At 36.1% G+C, this 19,134-nt stretch overlaps 1 protein-coding gene across 1 annotated transcript in view; it reads right to left on the bottom strand.

Annotated features, from left to right (window-relative positions):
• The window catches only part of LOC128982175 (longitudinals lacking protein, isoforms H/M/V-like), an 86,836-nt gene extending 68,679 nt beyond the window's left edge, over window positions 1–18,157 (bottom strand). Inside the window, exon 1 of the mRNA XM_054401237.1 lies at window positions 18,042–18,157. The gene's annotated coding sequence lies outside the window, so the exon portion shown is untranslated. The remainder of the gene's footprint in view (window positions 1–18,041) is intronic.
• Between the last annotated feature and the right edge of the window lie 977 nt (window positions 18,158–19,134).

Below are 19,134 nucleotides of genomic sequence, written 5' to 3'. Positions count from 1 at the left end.
TACTTCCTTCACCACTTCCTACGTCACGGACCTGTTTTCCTCCCTTCCCTTATAGTTTTCGGAATGCAGATACCTAAATCTAATCGTCATAAACAGTTTCCACACTCCAGACTGCTCACCTTTAGTACTTCCTTTAGCACTTCCTACGTCACGGACCTCAAGCTAGTGTCGTCATTTGATTATATTTATGATTCATACCGTTTCTATTCTAATATCTGTGGAATAATGCTATCAGCTATTTCTTTATCTACTGCATTCAAAAGTCAACAGCTGATCATATGTCTTTGTTTATGCGTCAAATACTGCTTCCATAAGGATTACATTGAAACTTTGAGACCCAGTGGGGCGGATTCCTGAGAGTTATTTTTAACGCCATATAGATGTTGGCACTCACCGATATGGTCTTTATCACCATCCAAAATTTGAAAACGATTGATTCAGCCGTCTAGGAGGAGTTTGTGTATTATGAAATGCATAAAAGTCGACGTATAAGAGCTTCGCTCGCTCCGCTCAATAACTCTACTGGATAGTGCGTTGTGTGGTGGAAAAGCGGTCCGTGCCCGCCAATGGAATTGGTGGGATACTGAGGTGGACGGGCCGAATGAACCTCTCTGTTTTACCCAAACATACATTCACTCAACCTGCTTTGCTACCCCGCAAAACAGTGTTATGATATTTGTTAACATAAAAATTTCAAATTTAGGTCTATATTTTATTTTTTGGGAAAAACCAGTGCTTAGTACTATGCAGTTAGTTTTTACCTAAACATATTTTTTATAATTTATTTAGGCAAATTAAAACTGATGATTATTTTTTAACACCATTAAAAACATGAAAAATGTAGTAAGCGAGGAACTTTTTTATTTTTTTGATCAGGAAAAAAATTCCTGCGGCAAAGTTTTAGATCAAAGTATGAATTTATTTTTTATTTGAAGCTTCTTTTGATACGGAGTCTGCTTGTATCATTTTTAAGCGATTAAAAGTAGGCATAAAATCGCTTGGCGCAGCATTGGCGCTAGGAGCTCGGCCAGCCTTAGTATCAGTTTACGGGATATAGATACTGTACTGAGTTTCTGGCATTTAATTATCATTATACATCAAATATGTCATTACATTACAAAGAATGGTAACTAAATTTACAAGCGTATGTTTATGCATTTTAATGCTTACCGGTAGTCTATAGTTAACAAAATTCTTTGATTAAAAGAATAAATGTTGGATTCCACAGTAGTATTTACTACCTGAGAAAATATTTTGTTATTATTTTACTTCAGTGAGAATAATCAATACATTTTAGATATTGGCATTAAATATTATACACTCATTTTATTAAAACATCTATACAGAGGGGTGCAAAAGTAGGTATACAGTACAAACAGGCACACAACACACACAACACATAACAACACACAACACACAAGGAAGTGAGTGTTTTGTATCAATTACAAAATTTTTAAGAGTTAATTTAGGTGTCTTAATACTCTTCAAATCAATTTCTTTTTATATGAGTGGATATATTTTTCTATAATGTTTCAATACTGTATACCTACTTTTGCACCCCTCTGCATTTTTGATACTGTAACTTTCTTATTGTTTCAAGGGGAAAACCAGTCAATCAAAGATGAAATTTCATTTTCGATGGTTATTTTCCCACAAAGATCACTTTAATAACGAAAAATCTGGTTTTTACAAAAACGGTATTTAATACGCTAGGCATATTTTTGTCATAATTGTTTTGGAGTGGTGGTGCTACCGATCACCATGTCTAAGGTGTCGTTAGAAAGGTCTTAGCATGTAGTTTTGCCATCAAACAAAAACACTTTGGAATTCCGTCAGGGCTCTGCCCCAGTGGCCTTCAAAGTTCCCATGTTATTCTTAAGGAGAAAATGTTTGTTTACATTTGAACAGATGAATACTTTGAAATTGACACTAATATTTGAAACAGCTGGTTATACTAAAATTTTGCACAAAATCAAAACATAACCAAAAAAACGTTCGACATAATGGAGACTAATAAGACGTTGACCTGAACGGCCAATAGGAGGAGGCCGACGAACTTAAACTGGTAGACGCGAACGAAATACAAATAATACTATTGTCGTTGATAGCCGAATACAGCAAGCACCCTTCCCTGTTGGGTTTAAGTGTGATCTCCAACAGCCGCCTGAAGATTTCACATTCAATTTAGGACTGTTGGATAATTGCTGCATAAGCTGTTGATTTTGGAAGATAAGGAGGCGGGTAGGACTACATCGTTAACAGAAGAGAGGAGATATTAGATGAGTGCCAAATGCGTTGGGAACAGATTGTTTTATGTTAACGTTTTAAAGGTAAACGTTTGGATATATACCTAACATCAAAAAGAGAGTGGAACAAGATTGGGAGATGGGCCATTATGAAACGCAGTTTGTCACAGGACATGGACAATTTCAAGGCGAATTTGTGAAGATTTCACATGGTGGAAGAGGAAGTATGTAGATGTGGAGAAATAAAAACCACAAGTCACGTATTTATAAATTGTTCACTTCAGGAGACAAATAGGAGAGAACAGGAATAAGTCTTGGATAAGAGAGGTCTAGATGAGAAAATTTAACATGATGAGTGACAAGGAAACAATTGAGACGTTTAGAAAAGTAGCTATGTAAATAGGAAAAACCTGGGATAAATACAGGCTTTTAAATTTAAAAAAAATAAACAAACAAAAAATGAGAAAGAAAAGGATTGAAAACTTGCCCATGAAGGGAAGAGGAAAGGTTAGAGCGAATCTCAATGGTCCCTATCGCTCAGGGCAGTATGGGGAAGGGAGTCGTGCTGTTAGGCTTTTGGCCACATAATGTGTCTGGAAACCTATTGCGGCTATGAGTAGGGCTATTTGTAGAAAACACTATTTACAACAAATGTTGATTATATCAATCTGTTATGTACATATTGAGTATTTCCATAATCTTTGAGTCGAATATTTTAAAGTCATCAGAAATTATGACTGTTATTCGTTTTAAATTAACACCTGTAATACTTAGCAATTGCTCGAATTCGAGCTACAGGTACACTAGTAATATATTATATTCTTAAATGTTGCAAAGTCTCTCAACAACAATTAGGCCTCACAGCAGCAAATGATGACATGCTTATGTGATCAAATAATATTGTGATATATTTTGTTCTGGCCAATGTTAAAATATAAATAAATCTAACTCTTTCATAACAGCACTAAATTTCTTATGAGATTTACTTTTGACACATAGTCTGTAAAGTGTAAGCAAGTACATAGATTTATGATATCTGCTTATAAAACCTCCTTAAGTTCGTTACAATCAATTATCCTCGGAATATTTCCACAAAACTAACATAGCAATACACGGCGAGAGCGGGCGCGACGCTCGGCACTAGGGTGAGTCATGCCTTTATCCCCACTCCTGGCGGACAGAAGCGAGGTAGCGACGGCCTGTTTTTCCAGCCCTACTTCAACCTGAGCGCGCAATCCAGGGAGTTATTATACATCGATGGTTGCCCCACACACGGTCTGATACCCCTAGCGAGGTATCGGGCGAATATCTCTGGACTTACTACCGAGCTTTATTTGTGACTGCAACAAAAGCAGTTCAAAGGTGTCCATGTCTTTACGCCGAGCAAGCTGTAGACTGCTACTTTGTCAATCTTACTCCCCCTCTCACTACCCCACACGCTTCAAAGATAACCTGCAGTATGCAAGGCATCCGCTTTGTCTGTACGAAAAGTCACCCTACTATATGAGTTTGAGGCTTTACAATAGTCTACCAAATAGATTCAAAAATATTAGCTGCATAACTAAATTCAAAAATGACCTTAAGCTGTATTTAATAGAAAAAACCTTCTATTCTGTATCTGAATTTCTGGATGACAATAATATTGGTGCACACTTTGGGCAATAACTCAGTTTATAGTTCATTTTACTTTGATACTATTTTAATTTATGGAATGTTTTCTTTGTTTTATATTATGCATATTTGACAATGTCACCTGTTCCTCTAGCTGGAACTTGGAATGTATTCTTGTGTATGTGACAATAAAGTAATATTTATTATATTTATTTATTTATTTACTCCTTCTTACACCTGCTCGAATCCTGTTCGGGCTCTCTCATTGGCTGCCAAATGTACTCTCGGCCTCCGAACCTTCCCGAAGACTTTCCGAGCCCGGTTTACGTCACTATAGGGGTGCCAAGAGCCTTTCAAGCTTGTCTTAACAAAAAAAAAATTTTTGTGGTCATACATACGTTTGTCACGTAGGCCATTTTAAATCTACCTCCATTTTCCTTTATAAATAATTATGTTTACTAAATTATACTTTATACTTTCATTGATCGAAGCAATAAACTATTTTTAATCAATCATGTTTTATTAAATACTAGCTGTGTGCCCGTTCTACGCACGGGGATCTTATAGTAGTCAGTTGAAACCTTATTATATAAAGAACAGCAGTTGGTTTGCATATTTTCAAATGTGCTGGCAAAACTATTATACAGGGTGTTCATTTGAAAACTTTCCATATCTGTTGTGTGCAAAGGTAAGGCTTTTAACACTTGTTTGATCTCATTTCCCCCTAATTTGGACATGCCAAATCCAATAAAATTATTTTCAATTTTGAAAAATGCCCCAAAAGGGCCCAATTTGGGGGGTAGGGGTGCTTTTTGAGAAATTTTCAAATGTAAACATGGGTTGTGTGATACATCAATTTAAAGGTCTAATCACCCCGATCATTTTGGTGCAAAAAAAGTTTAATTATCTTTAACCGTATTTACAGGGTGGGTCAAAACGTTTTAAAAAAGGACTTTGAAGTTAAGTACCGTATTACCCTAACTACTGAACGGAACAGCGCCAAATTTCTTTCCAAGCTTATTCTTGAGCTACTCTTTAAGATAACTTGTAGTAAGGGCATTTTCCAAGTTATTTTCTAATTTTTAAAAAATCTCAAATTTTAAGAATAAAAGAAAGCTGAAAACTCAAAATTCTTAAATAGCAAGGTATAACAAATTTCATACCACGTGAAAGGTCCTTTTTTAACAAACATTTTACGTATTTAAGTTTTCTTTCTATCTCTTACCGTTTAAAAATTGCAGTAGAAAAACATAATTTTTTGTGGTAAAATTGTAACTAGTTTTCTAATAAAACAGCCAAAATTCGTCTCTAGACACATTAAATGGTGCAATAACTGAAGGAAACAATTCATAATTATTTTTAGGCAGATAGGCAAACAAGTCATTACGTTTTACTTGTGAGAAACAAGTTTTATAGCTGATGAGAAAAACCCAAGCGTGGGCCGCTTTCTGTGGTACCATTGACTAGTCAATGGTAGTACTGTACTAATTTCAAAAGTACCATTTCCTGTAGTACCTAATCAAATATGGTGTAAACTTAAAAAAATATACTTTATTTTACTTATTGGTCATAACAAAAGTGTTCCAGGATAACTGCAAAGTGTTTAACAATAGATATCCAGGTATAATCTTGAGTCATATGGCTGTAAATGATTTAGTTAGGAAGTTTTCTGAAACTGGCTCAGTTACCAATGAGAAAAGAACAGGATGAAGGGTCCAAGATGAATTCTGACACACGTAAAAGTAGTCGATCAATTTGTTATGAATCCTACTACATCGTTGAACAAAGTGCAATGTGTTTTATTAGAAAACTAGTTATAATTTTACCATGGAAAATTATGTTTTTCCACTGCAATTTTTAAACGGTAAGAGATAGAAAGAAAACTTAAATACGTAAAATGTTTGTTAAAAAAGGACCTTTCACGTGGTATGAAATTTGTTATACCTTGCTATTTAAGAATTTTGAGTTTTCAGCTTTCTTTTATTCCTAAAATTTGAGATTTTTTAAAAATTAGTAAATAACCTGGAAAATGCCCTTACTACAAGTTATCTTAAAGAGTAGCTCAAGAATAAGCTTGGAAAGAAATTTGGCGCTGTTCCGTTCAGTAGTTAGGGTAATACGGTACTTAACTTCAAAGTCCTTTTTTAAAACGTTTTGACCCACCCTGTAAATACGGTTAAAGATAATTAAACTTTTTTTGCACCAAAATGATCGGGGTGATTAGACCTTTAAATTGATGTATCACACAACCCATGTTTACATTTGAAAATTTCTCAAAAAGCACCCCTACCCGCCAAATTGGGCCCTTTTGGGGCATTTTTCAAAATTGAAAATAATTTTATTGGATTTGGCATGTCCAAATTAGGGGGAAATGAGAACAAACAAGTGTTAAAAGCCTTACCTTTGCACACAACAGATATGGAAAGTTTTCAAATGAACACCCTGTATATAAACCTAATATAATGACATATAAAAATACCCCCGCCGCAGCAAACCTGCAGACTAAGCGAATTTCCATTTGATTTACACTGAAATGTCTACTTAAAAATATAACATTTATTCCCGATTTAAATAGAATTAGTTTAACAAGTACTTAGGTTTGCTGCATCAGGGAGGTATAAAACTGTTTTTTTTTTATGTTAATAGTTAGTAAGAAATAAAAACCTTTTTCAAATTTGATCAAAATATGTTCATAAACAAGCAAACTACAACAGTTTACTTGTTCTCCATAAGAATAACATGGGAATTTTAAATTTACAATTTTTTGGAATTTTCTCCGTAACCATTAGCCGCATAATAACGCTTCAATATACTAAATTATTTGTTTTTTTAAGCTCTACAAAATGGTTTGGAAAGAAATTGCTAAATTTTATGTTTTTTGGGTCAAAAATGCGAAAAACCTATTTTTACCCCATAAAACCCCCCGTAAACCCCCGTTCCCATGGTCCGATCATGCTGGATCGCGAACTCGTTCGAATAAACGTAGGTTTACACGTTTGTACCGAATTTCATCAAAATCGGATCATTTTTGCTCGAGTTATCGTGCTAACGGACACATATATATATATATATATATAAATATATAAATATATAAATATATAAATATATAAATATATAAATATATATGAATTTGAACGGATGGTGTTTTTGGTCTCTAGGGACCTCGAAACGAAAAAAAAAATCGGTCCCGCGTCCAGGTCTTACCATGAGTACTACGGTAATAGCTTATTCCCTATATGGGAAATTCGCTAAAAAAGCAAAACTTATACAGTAAGACATCAGTTAAATTGAATACTACTATAATAAATAAGGTGCAACACTAACGATAACTAATTTGTAAATTAGTGATGTGTTGGTACGTAAAAATTATTCTTGTTGATACCACCGGTTCTAAGGACAAAAACAGTACCAAAAACCAACGTTTACAGTTAAGAACTATAGTACATCCAACCAATTAAATGCGTTAATCCAGTTCCGAGGCTATTGATCTCTCTTGGTTTTGGATTTTCTGACGAAAAGTTATCGAAAATCAAAGTTATTTCCCATTAATTGAATTATTTGTAAACAACTTTTAATGTAAACATTTTGGTGACAGTTTGAACAAAACAACCTCATCCAAACAGCTTTTTGTTATTTAACAGATTGCGTATTCTCTAAACTATGTTTCGTATATTATGTAGTTAACATCAGAAGGAAATGTGAAAAAATCTCACAATGTTGTGTTTTTTTAACGTTTTTAATTTGATTTCCTAAGTAGGTAGGCCATGTATTGTAGGGAAAAGTACCGGTATCAAGGATCGTCGTCGAATAGGTTGTCATGAATAATTGGGTAGGCCTACGTACCCAAGATACAGTCTATGGGCTAATTGGCTGTATGGTCCAGCAATTGCAGCACATAGCGGTGAGTAGAAACCGAAAGTGACACATTGGAAAAGCGAGTTTAGCATCATCCGTAAACCGGCAAACCTCTGTTACAATCACCCACTGCAGTTATGACTTTTCACTTTACACTTCACACAACCGCCATTGAAACGCCGTCAATGAGTGAAAACCTTGTTAGTAAGCTATTGGCGACGATGATTTTATAAATGTAAGTTCCCAGCCCTATACAACACTGATTCAAGGTCTTTTTCCCGGATATCAAAACTTCAGAACAATTTTATACACAAAGAATCTCTAATTTCATTTACGGTTACAATACACATTATTGAACTTTCAATTAATTAAATTCTTTATGTAAGGAAAATCTATTTTAATCTCACTTGGTTTGAATTTTGCTTTCAAAACGTTATTGGAAATGTTTGCGGTATTTGTAAACAACATTTAATGTAAACATATCAGTGACAGCTAGAAAAAATAATCTTGATCCGAACAGCTGTTCGTTATTTCATAGATGATTATGTGATGGACATTGGGAGAAAACTTGACAAAAATCGCACGAAATTGGGTTTTTAAACATCCGTCATTTTATTCAGAAAATAGTGATATGCCATATTTTAATGGCTAAAGACAATCTCGCCATCCAGTGAATACATTAAAATAATTTGGATCTTGATAGGTACTCTCGTTTTTCAGGAGAAGGCCAAGTAAAACGCCTCTTGGGCCGTAACAGACAGACCGACTGACAGAAATAGATATGAGACTTGTTTCGGCTTCTTTAATGTATAAAACGGAAAAATAATCCAAAAATTTATAATTTTGAGCAATGTAAGACAAAACTCTAATTTTATTTATATAGACTAATAAAAGGACTGTGTGCCCGTTCTACGTAAGGGGATCTTGTAGTCAATTGGAACCTTCTTATATTCAGTACAGCAGTTGGTTTGCATTTTAAGTATGAATGTTTCCAGATATACAGGCAAAACTACTATAGGAATACACATAAACCTTTGCAAATAATATTTGACAGTTTCAAGCCAAAACAAATGCTGGATATAAATTGTATTAGTCTACATTTTATAACCTTTGAAAAATATACCTATTATAGTTAGGTAGGTCATGTGATTTAGGGAAAAGTGCCAGTATCGAGAATCGTAGTCGAAATGTGGTTATGGATAAGTGGTGTGTTTTATTGGGTAGGCCTACTTACCCATGAGATGGGCTATGGGCCTATAGGCAGTACGGTCCAGCGATTGCATATTTGAAAAGAGAGTTTGGCATAAAAAAACACTGTAACGATCGTGCAACACCTGCGATCACCCACCGCAGTTGTGATTATTTACTTGATTCAACAGCCATTGAAACTCCGTTAATGAGTGGAATCCTCGATTGTAGGCTATTGATGACAATGATTTATATTGTTGGTGATGATAAAAAAAAGTTTCCCAGTCTTAAACTGATTTACAGTGAGACATAGAATTTAGGTTCCTGACCTGGATGATGATTATTTAAATTTACAGTTACACATGATTGTAATGTACTTGCGATCAATTAAACCCGTTATGTAAGTCGAAAGGTCACTTATGGTATTTCACTTGGTTCAATGAATGGTTTTCGATTAGCTTACAAAATGTGATTGGAAATGTTGCAGTGGGTATTTGTAAACAACATTTATTTAATTATTTATTTATTTATAGAGTTACATTTCAGTACATCATAATAACAGGACATATTGTCAATGGTTAAATAAAGACTTAAAACTAATAGATAAAACTAAAGGCCTACATCTGTATTTACACAAAATCAACTGAATCTTCCCAAAACACAACATTGTTACACAACAAAAAATTGAGCTAGAAGGAGTGGGAAGGTTTGTTTATACCTAATTCCAGCAGTCCTTAAAATAATCTGCCAATGAAAAAAAAGATTTAGTCTTGAGCCATTCTTTTAAAGAAAGTCTAAACTTATAGGGATTTTCTAGAGTAATTAAACTTGTTGGCAAGTTATTCAAGATTTTTGGACCAATGTATTGTGGTGATGACTCGAATATTTGTAAATTACAGTATGTGCTACAGGTTTGATAATATTCTTTTTTCTTGTATTGTAATTACGTTGAGTTTGGGTCTCCATAAAAGTGGAGAGGTTTCTATGGACCCAGCATGCTATTTCCAAAATATAGTGATCGTAAAAAGTAAGGACTTTAAAGTTTTGAAACAGTTTTTTACTAGGGGTTAAATTTAATGTAAACATATCAGTGACAGCTAGAAGTGAGAATCTTAATCCAAAAAGCTGTTTGCTATTTCATTAATAAAGTATGTAGTAAACATTGGGAGAAAACTTGACAATAATCCCACAAAATTGGGTTTTTGATGGTTCGTTATTTTATTTCCAAATTAGCTAGGCCATTTAATAGCCAAAGACATTCTCATCAATCCAGTGAATACAGAAAAACAATTTGAATCTTGATCCGTACTCAAGTTTTCTCGGAGTAGGACGCGTAAATTGACATTTTGGCATTACAGACAGAATGACAGACAGACAGACAGAAATTGAGATGAGACTTGTTTCGGCTTTCTTAGGCTATGAAACGTAAAAAAATGTGCATGATTTTAGACAGCACTAAACCACCTTAGGTTAATCCAGCCCATGCTACTCTGCCATACAGATATATTTATGCCAGCAGCGCCCGTGGTTGACTAGACTGTGGTGTGGGGGGGGATTGCCTGGGCCGGACCGTGTCTTAGTTCACGCATCATTATATGAAGCAGCTTGAGATCCGTTGTTGTATATATCGATGGTCGAGCCAAAGACAAAATGCTGGCAATTCACTCATTTCAAATAGGAAGAAGAAAGAACTATTCTAGCATCAAACCTCATCAAAATTTGTTGAACTAGGCCCTACAAGCATGTGGTGCAGGACTGCCTTCACACTAACACGTCCGCACGGCGCGCCAAAAATCAAACTCATCTTGATTTCCACCGCGCCATGCAAATGCACGCCATGCTAGAACGTTGTTCCCCACACACTGGCACGTTTCATCTGTTTTTAGCATGGCATGCACATGTAGTGTATGGGCACCCTTACAAACACTCAGCTGCAGATCAGACCTACTGATATTGTGTCAACTGCAAACTTTGGAGTCTATAAAAAAATTCTATCTTAGTGTAACTTATAGGCCAACAAATTATTTTGGACGGTAGGCTACAATTTATAAATACTCCCGCCGCAGCAATCCTGCAGACTAAGCAAATTTCCATTTGCCAGATTGGATTTTCACTCAAATAACTCCTAAAAAATGTCATATTTATTCCCTATTTAAATAACATCAGTTTAACGAGTACCTAGGTTTGCTGCTACAGGGAAAGTAAAGTGTTTTTATAGTTAAATGTAAATAGTATAGTATGTAATAAATAAACTTTCCGATTTTTATCAAAATATGTTCATAAACAAGCAACTACAACAGTCTATCTATAAGAATAACATGGTAATTTAAAATTATTTACAAACGCACGACAAGGCTTCTATGTACTAAATTATTTGTTTTTAAGCTCTACAAAATTTTTTTGAAAGACTTAAAAATTTTTGTTTTTAGGGTCAAACCTGTGAAAACCTATTTTTACCCTATAAAAACCCGCATTCCTACAATCCGAACTCGTTAACAAAACAAATATAGGTTTACACATTTATACCAAACTAGCTGTACCCGCGGGCATTGCCCCGTTTAACTTCATATGTGAGCTCGTTCACATGGCTCAATCACGTCCTGGTTGAAGTTCGTTCGCTACGCTCACTCACCTTTAGGTTGGAGCTCGTTTGCTGCGCTCACACGTCCTGGTTGAAGTTTGTTCGCTACGCTCACTCACCTTTACGGTTGGAGCTCGTTCGCTGCGCTCGCTTGCCTTCAGGTTAGCTCGTTCGCTACGCTAACTCGCCTCCGGGTTGAAGTTCGTTTGCTATGCTCACTCACCTTTTGGTTTCAAATTAGTTGTTGTCAAATATTTAAAAAAATAATAGTGCTGCACTCTGTTGGTAATCCTTCTAACTTTAATGCTATTGAACATCATAGAACAGAACCAAAACAGCTGTTAAGATTCATTAATTCCATTTAAATATGAGTACTCATTAGGTTAACATGGGAAACTCCAGAGCCATTGGGGCAGAGCCCGAGAGTCCGATCAGAATAAAAACCACTCAGTTTTCCTATTTAATGCCTAAAGAATCAGTGTACCAAATTTCAGCCTCCTAGGTAAATGGGAAGTGGGAGAATTAGTGATTAGTGAGTGAGTGAGTGAGTCAGTCAGTCAGTCAGTGAGGGCTTTGCCTTTTATATATATAGATTTCATCAAAATCTCATAATTTTTGCTCAAGATATCCTGCTAACGGACATATATAGGCTAAGTATATATATAGCCTATATATAATAGATTATGAATTTGAACGGATGTTTTTTCACCACCACGTGAATATCTTGAGAGGGGTGACCTCGTCTTCTCGGGAACAGTAGGTAATTCGATTGTTTCCAACAAAATCAAAGAAAAGTGCACTATCTGTTGTAAACTTTTGTTTTAGAAACAAGTGTTACCAACAAACAGTTCCAAACATTTTGTTCCAAACTCTGGTGAAATGTGGCATAACATTTGGTATAGCTCACAATAAGTCATTCCATTAGTTTGACTTGGTAAAAAGGTTTGTGTATTCAACAGAAATTAGTCATTTTATATTTAACTTAGATCAGCACAATCTGTCATTGGCTTGCATCAACTACAAAGATTTTGATTAAAAAACTTGCTACAGCTTTAAGTTTTAACATGGGGATGGAACGTCTAGTTGTGTTATTTCACTTTGTTTCCTTCCAAAGGTCTAACAAGCCAATTTATTTCAATTGCCAAAGGACACTCAAAGTGTAGGCTATTTGATACATAGAATTTTATAATTTATGGTTTAAGAAATCAAATTTGGTAGTTTGATTTTGCCTAGCCCAAAATGTAACTTAAAGCTTACTGAGTAGGCCCATGCATCATAAAAGTATTTAAAATAACCAGTGGCGGTTCTAGGATCTTGTCAAATGGGGGGGCTATCAGGGGGGCTACCGGGGGGGGGGCATCCCCCAATATAGTAGGTGGGGCCGGAGGTCCCCCCCCCCGGGAAATTTTGGTATTTTCAAAGCCGTTTGGTGACTTTCTAAAGCCATTTTAACATCTAAAATCGTGCCCACTTGTCCACAAACTCCCATTTCACCTGTTGTATGTCATGATCAAATTGACATTTTAAAAACTAGGTTGCGTTCACAGAGGCATCCACAAAATTGAGCGGAGCCATCAAGGGTTCATATTATATTGTTTTTGTCATACTGCAGTAAAAACAGTCGTTTTTAATGCATGCGTTGCGGGTCTAAAGTAGCATTTTTACTCATTAGGGAGTAAAAATCGTTTTTAGCGTCTATAGAGTAAACATCGTTTTTAGCCTCTATGGAGTAAAAATCAGCTGTTGTCTACTCAGTTGTAAATTTCTATTGTAAACGGTTGCATGTATCGAAATATGTATCGATTCGTGCTTCGTAATCATTTTAACCTACAGTCTACAGTTTCTTCCTATAGTATTTTAGCGTTGCAGATACATTAATCCATTCCCACACTCAACACTGCTCACCTTTACTACTTCCTTCACCACCCCCTACGTCGTGGACCTGTTTCCCTCTCTTCCCATAGCATTTTAGGATTGCAGATACATTAATGTAATTGCCAAAGACAAACTGAAAGAACAACTGTGTGAAAGACAAACTGTGTGTTTTAATTCCCACACTCTGCACTGCAAGCCTTACTACTTCCTTCACCATATCCTACGTCATAGACCTGTTTCCTTCCCTTCTCATAGCATTCAAGTACTAGGTACATTTATCTAACTGCCCAAACGGTTCCCCCACTCTGCACTGCTAGCCTTTACTACTGCCTTCACCACTTCCTACGTCGTGGGGCCTGTTTCCTTCCCTTCTCATAGCATTTTAGGATTGAAGATACATTAATATAACTGCTACAGACGGTTCTCACACTATGCTCATACTTTACTACTTCCTGAGCCACGTCCTACATCGTGGACCTGTTTTCATAACTTTCCATAGCATTTTAGTATTTTAGATACGTTAATCTAACTGCCACAAACATTGACCACACTCCGCACTGCTAGCCTTTACTACTTCTTTCACCATTTTCTATGTCGTGCTTCCATCCCTTCTCATAGCATTTCAGCATTGCAAATACATTAATCTAACTGCTACAGACGGTTTCCAGTTCTCACACTCCATACTGCTCACCTGACTACTTCCTTAACCTCTTCTTACGTCGCGGACCTGTTTCCCTCTCTTCCCATAGAATTTTAAGATTGTAGATACCTTAATCTAATCGTCAAAAACAGTTCCCACACTCTGGACTACTCGCCTTGACTACTTCCTTCACCACTTCCTACGTCTCGGAACTGTTTCCCTTCCTCCCCTTAGCATTATTGGATTGCAAATACCTTAATCTATTGTTCATAAACAGATCTCACACTCCGAACAACTCGCCTTTACTATTTCCTTCACCACTGCCTACGTCACGGACCTGTTTCCCTCCTTTTCCATAGCATTTTAGGATTGCAGATACCTTAATCTAATCGTCATAAACAGTTTCCACACACCGGACATCTCGCCTTTACTACTTCCTCCACCACTTCCTACGTCACGGACCTATTTCCCTCCCTTTCCATAGCATTTTAGGATTGCAGATAACTTAATCTAATTGCGATAAACAGTTTCCACACTCCGGACAGCTCGCCTTGACTATTTCCTTCACCACTTCCTATGTCGCGGACCTGTTTTCCTCCCTTCCCATAAAATTTTAGGAATGCAGATACCTTAATCGAATCGTCATAAACAGTACCCACACTCCGGACAGGTCGCCTTGACTACTTCCTTCACCACTTCCTACGTCGCAGACCCGTTTTCCTCCCTTCCCATATCATTTTAGGAATGCAGATACCTTAATCTAATTGTCATAAACAGTTTCCACACTCCGGACAGCTCGCCTTGACTACTACCTTCACCAATTCCTACGTCGCGGACCCGTTTTCCTCCCTTCCCATAAAATTTTATGATTGCAGATACCTTAATCTAATCGTCATAAACAGTACCCATAACTCCGGACAGCTCGCCTTGACTACTTTCTTCACCACTTCCTACGTCGCGGACCCGTTTTCCTCCCTTCCCATATCATTTTAAGAATGCAGATACCTTAATCTAATTGTCATAAACAGTTTCCACACTCCGGACAGCTCGCCTTGACTACTTCCTTCACCAATTCCTACGTCGCGGACCCGTTTTCCTCCCTTCCCATAGAATTTTAGGAATGCAGATACCTTAATTTAATCGTCATAAACAGTACCCACACTCCGGACAGCTCGCCTTGACTACTTCCTTTACCACTTCCTACGTCGCGGACCCGTTTTCCTCCCTTCCCATATCATTTTAGGATTGCTGATACCTAAATCTAATCGTCACAAACAGTTTCCACACTCCAGACTGCTCACCTTTACTACTTCCTTCACCACTTCCTACGTCACAGACTTCAAGCTAGTGTCGTAATTTGATTATATTTATGATCCATACAGTTTCTGTTCTAATATCTGTGAATTAATGCTATCAGCTATTTCTTTATCTACTGCATTCAAAAGTCAACAGCTGATCATATGTCTTTGTTTATGCGTCAAATACTGCTTTCATAAGGATTACATTGAAACTTTGTGACCCAGTGGGGCGGATTCCTGAGAGACTTATTTAACGACATATAGATGTTGGCACTCACCGATATGGTCTTTATCACTATGCAAAATTTGAAAACGATTGATTCAGCCGTCTAGGAGGAGTTTGCGTATTACGAAATGCATAAGAGTCGACGTATAAGAGCTTCGCTCGCTCCGCTCAATTAAACTATGATGATTGCATTCATGAATTTTAAAACACACTGTAGACTACAGCCATATCCTCCTAAAAGCCATTGGGGGACTTTCTACAGCCAGTTTTAACGTCTAGAACTGTGTGCAAAACCTCCCATTTCCCCATTTATTTGTCATGAATAAGTAGACATTTTTAAAACTAACTATGACGATTGCATTAATAAATCTCAAAACATATATGTAGGCTTCGGCCATATCCTCCTTACTGACTTTCTAAAACCATTTTTAATGTCTATATCTGTGTCCAACTGTCCAAAAGCCTCCCATTTCACCTGTTATTTGTCTTTGTCATGAGCAAGTAGACATTTTAAAAATCAAACTATGACGAACTTGCATTCATGAATTTCAAAACATAGACCTACTGTAGACTACGAAGCCATATCTCCTAAAAGCCGTATGGTGACTTTACAAATCCATTTCTAACGGCTAGAACTGTGCCCAATTGTCCTAAAACCTTCCATTTCACCTGTTATGCTATGCATGCAAGTAGACACGTTGTTTAACCTTACATTTTTCTCCATTTCATAGATCTGTCATAATATGTAGGCTATAGTATCAAATTCAGTAGGCTAATAGCATTGACTATATAAACTTTAACAATAGTGTTTAACTTCTATAGTCAATGGTAATAGGCTACTGGGGCTACCGCTGATTGCTGATTGATGACTGTGTAAAGTTAGTGGCTAGCAGACAATTTTACAACGAACTATGGAACATCGGGAAAGCAGCTGTTTTCCCGTCCTCGCTCGCGCGCTCTTCTTTGCCTAACATGTCAACAGCTGACTGCTGTAAAAATTGGATGACGCGTACAACTTTCCATAGTGTAATATATTGTTTTATTCGTTGTGCTATTGTCCACAAAGTTTATCTAGGCCTAGGTGGAACCTAATAATACTCCTACCATCGCTTATTAAGTTTAATAAAAACTACTTTGATGATGTCTGTTTTATGACATTGCGTGTTTTAAGGACGAAATGTACGTTTAAATTTATTTTTCCAGGGTCTAAGGGGGGCTTTAGCCCCTGTAGCCCCCCCCCTTGGAACCGCCACTGAAAATAACTTATGATAGGCTTATGATATTTTGAGATAGGCCTACAACATTGTTTAAACTTAGCTAAAAATGTGATTAGAACAGTTGCTTGTAAAAGTTCAGTACATAAGGAAACTCAGTTTAGTCTGGAGGTTGTTTATAAAAGTAGGCGTAAAATAATAAACTACATCCTAATTTTTCTTTAGCGGAGCTCAGCTAAGCTGAAGGAATTTTATTGCCCTTTGAAGTGTCCAACTTAGTACATTTGATTCTAAGTCTAACTGAATCATGAATTGAAGGGGTACAGTTTCTAAACTGGGCTACTCTAATTTAATATCGATTGAAAATATTGATTCGATTAGTAAGTTACCTAGGCCTAAGTTAAACCTTCATTGGATTTTTCCATTATTATCAGCAAGGGGTACAGTTTCTTAACTGGGCTAAGTTATGCTAATATCGATTGAAACTATCGAATTGAAAATATTCATTAATAATCAATATTTTTAAATATATCTAATTATTAAATTAAACTATCATAACCTAACCTAACCAACCAAACTTGCTGATAGTGAAAAAATCGCATGAAGGTTTACTTATCGAATCAATAGTTTCAATCGATATAAGCATAGCCCAGTTAAGAAACTGTACCTGCAAGTTCCCTAACAGTTTCATTTTTTATTTGATATTATATACTTAACTTAACTTAGGTAACTTGGTTAGAAATATTGATTATTAAGTTAACTTAATCGATATTTTTATTTGATATTTTCAATCGATATATTAGGGTAAGCCCAGTTAAGAAACTTTACCTAATTGAACTAATAACTTGTTTAACACTTTTTTTTATCCAGCATAATTGTACTCTCGGCTATGCTTGGGCAAAAATTAAAAATTGCCCTAGAAATCTGTTAAGTACTGGATATGGTTGTCAACTAGGCAACCTATTTTAAAGTCTTAGAATGTATAGATAAGATTAGGTAGTGCAAACTTAAAGCTGAAATAAAGTTATAAAAGGCAAATATTATTTTAATGTAATAGAATGAACGTGCTTCCTTGAGACATCGAATTTGGTCCAGCCATTCTATTATTATCAGTGCTAAGTGCTAAAGGCCCTATGTCCTACCCCTGAACTCTGGACATTATTTGGTAAGTATTGTATTTGGTAAATTGTAGAAATGTGGATTATTGAGAGGGTAATAGTGTCAAAACGACAATATTTTTGCGATTTGGATTGGTAATAATTGAATAAAAACGAATGCTAAAAGTAAAATAACATTAAAATCCTTACCCCAAATTATACTACTTATCTATGAAGGAGAATAGAATGGAGATAGAGATATCAATGTAGTTTAAGTTTAGTTTACTCAGTCAGCAGATAACATTCAGGTGATAAACAGCTGTTTGATAAAACACTTCTTGGAAAAAACTTGAAGGGTTACCATTCAAATGATCAAGGCACTATACTGTAAGTAGTAAAGGGGTCATCGGGCTCATATGTATGTTACGACCACTGAGCTAGTAGAGTAGAGATACAACTGGAGGGAGAGTGGAGGCAGCACTGAGACTGAATGAGAGAGTTGGCTGCCTTTGGGCACGGCCGCGGCCTGGTTGAATTGACAACGGTGCAAGTACATTTGTAGAATAGTGTTGTCATAGTGTTGTCATGGTAAGACCTGGACCCGGGACCAATTTACTTTTTAGTTTTGAGGTCCCTAGAGGCCAAAAACACCATCCGTTCAAATTCACACACACACACACACACACATATATATATATATATATATATATATATATATATATATATATATATATGAATTTGAACGGATGGTGTTTTTGGCCTCTAGGGACCTCAAAAATAAAAAGTCAATCGGTACCGGGTCCAGGTCTTACCATGAGACCTACGGTAATAACTTATTCCCTATAATGGTAAATTCGCTAAAAATACACCAATTACAATTAGCTGCCTCCAAACAAAGCAGCTGTTACAATCCTACTTGTGATGTTGCCACTTCGAAGGCCCCGGCGAGTTAAAGTAGACCGTGGCTGGTGTCACCTGTCTGCCATGTTATCTTATGGGACTTCTGGCGCTAGACAACACCATAAATAAAACATACTCCTTAGTATGTTTAAAGAATGTATGTATGTAGTATCATAGATAAAACATACTCCTCATGTTTTATCTATGGTAGTATGTATAAAACATACTCCTAAGGGACTGATTGATTGACATTTTGATCTATATGGTACTACGGTAATAGCTTATTCCCGTATTAGTATATTATTATTATTATTATGGCTTATTCTGGCTAATTATTATTATTACATGGGAAATTCGCTAAAAAGTTTGATGAATGCTAGGGAAAACTTTATCACTAATGATG

This window comes from Macrosteles quadrilineatus, unplaced genomic scaffold, assembly GCF_028750875.1.
Source record: "Macrosteles quadrilineatus isolate MER2022 unplaced genomic scaffold, UCM_ALF_1.0 Scaffold_1__1_contigs__length_201487025, whole genome shotgun sequence".
Taxonomy (NCBI): domain Eukaryota; kingdom Metazoa; phylum Arthropoda; class Insecta; order Hemiptera; family Cicadellidae; genus Macrosteles; species Macrosteles quadrilineatus.
This window is presented reverse-complemented; position numbering and strand designations above follow the sequence as displayed.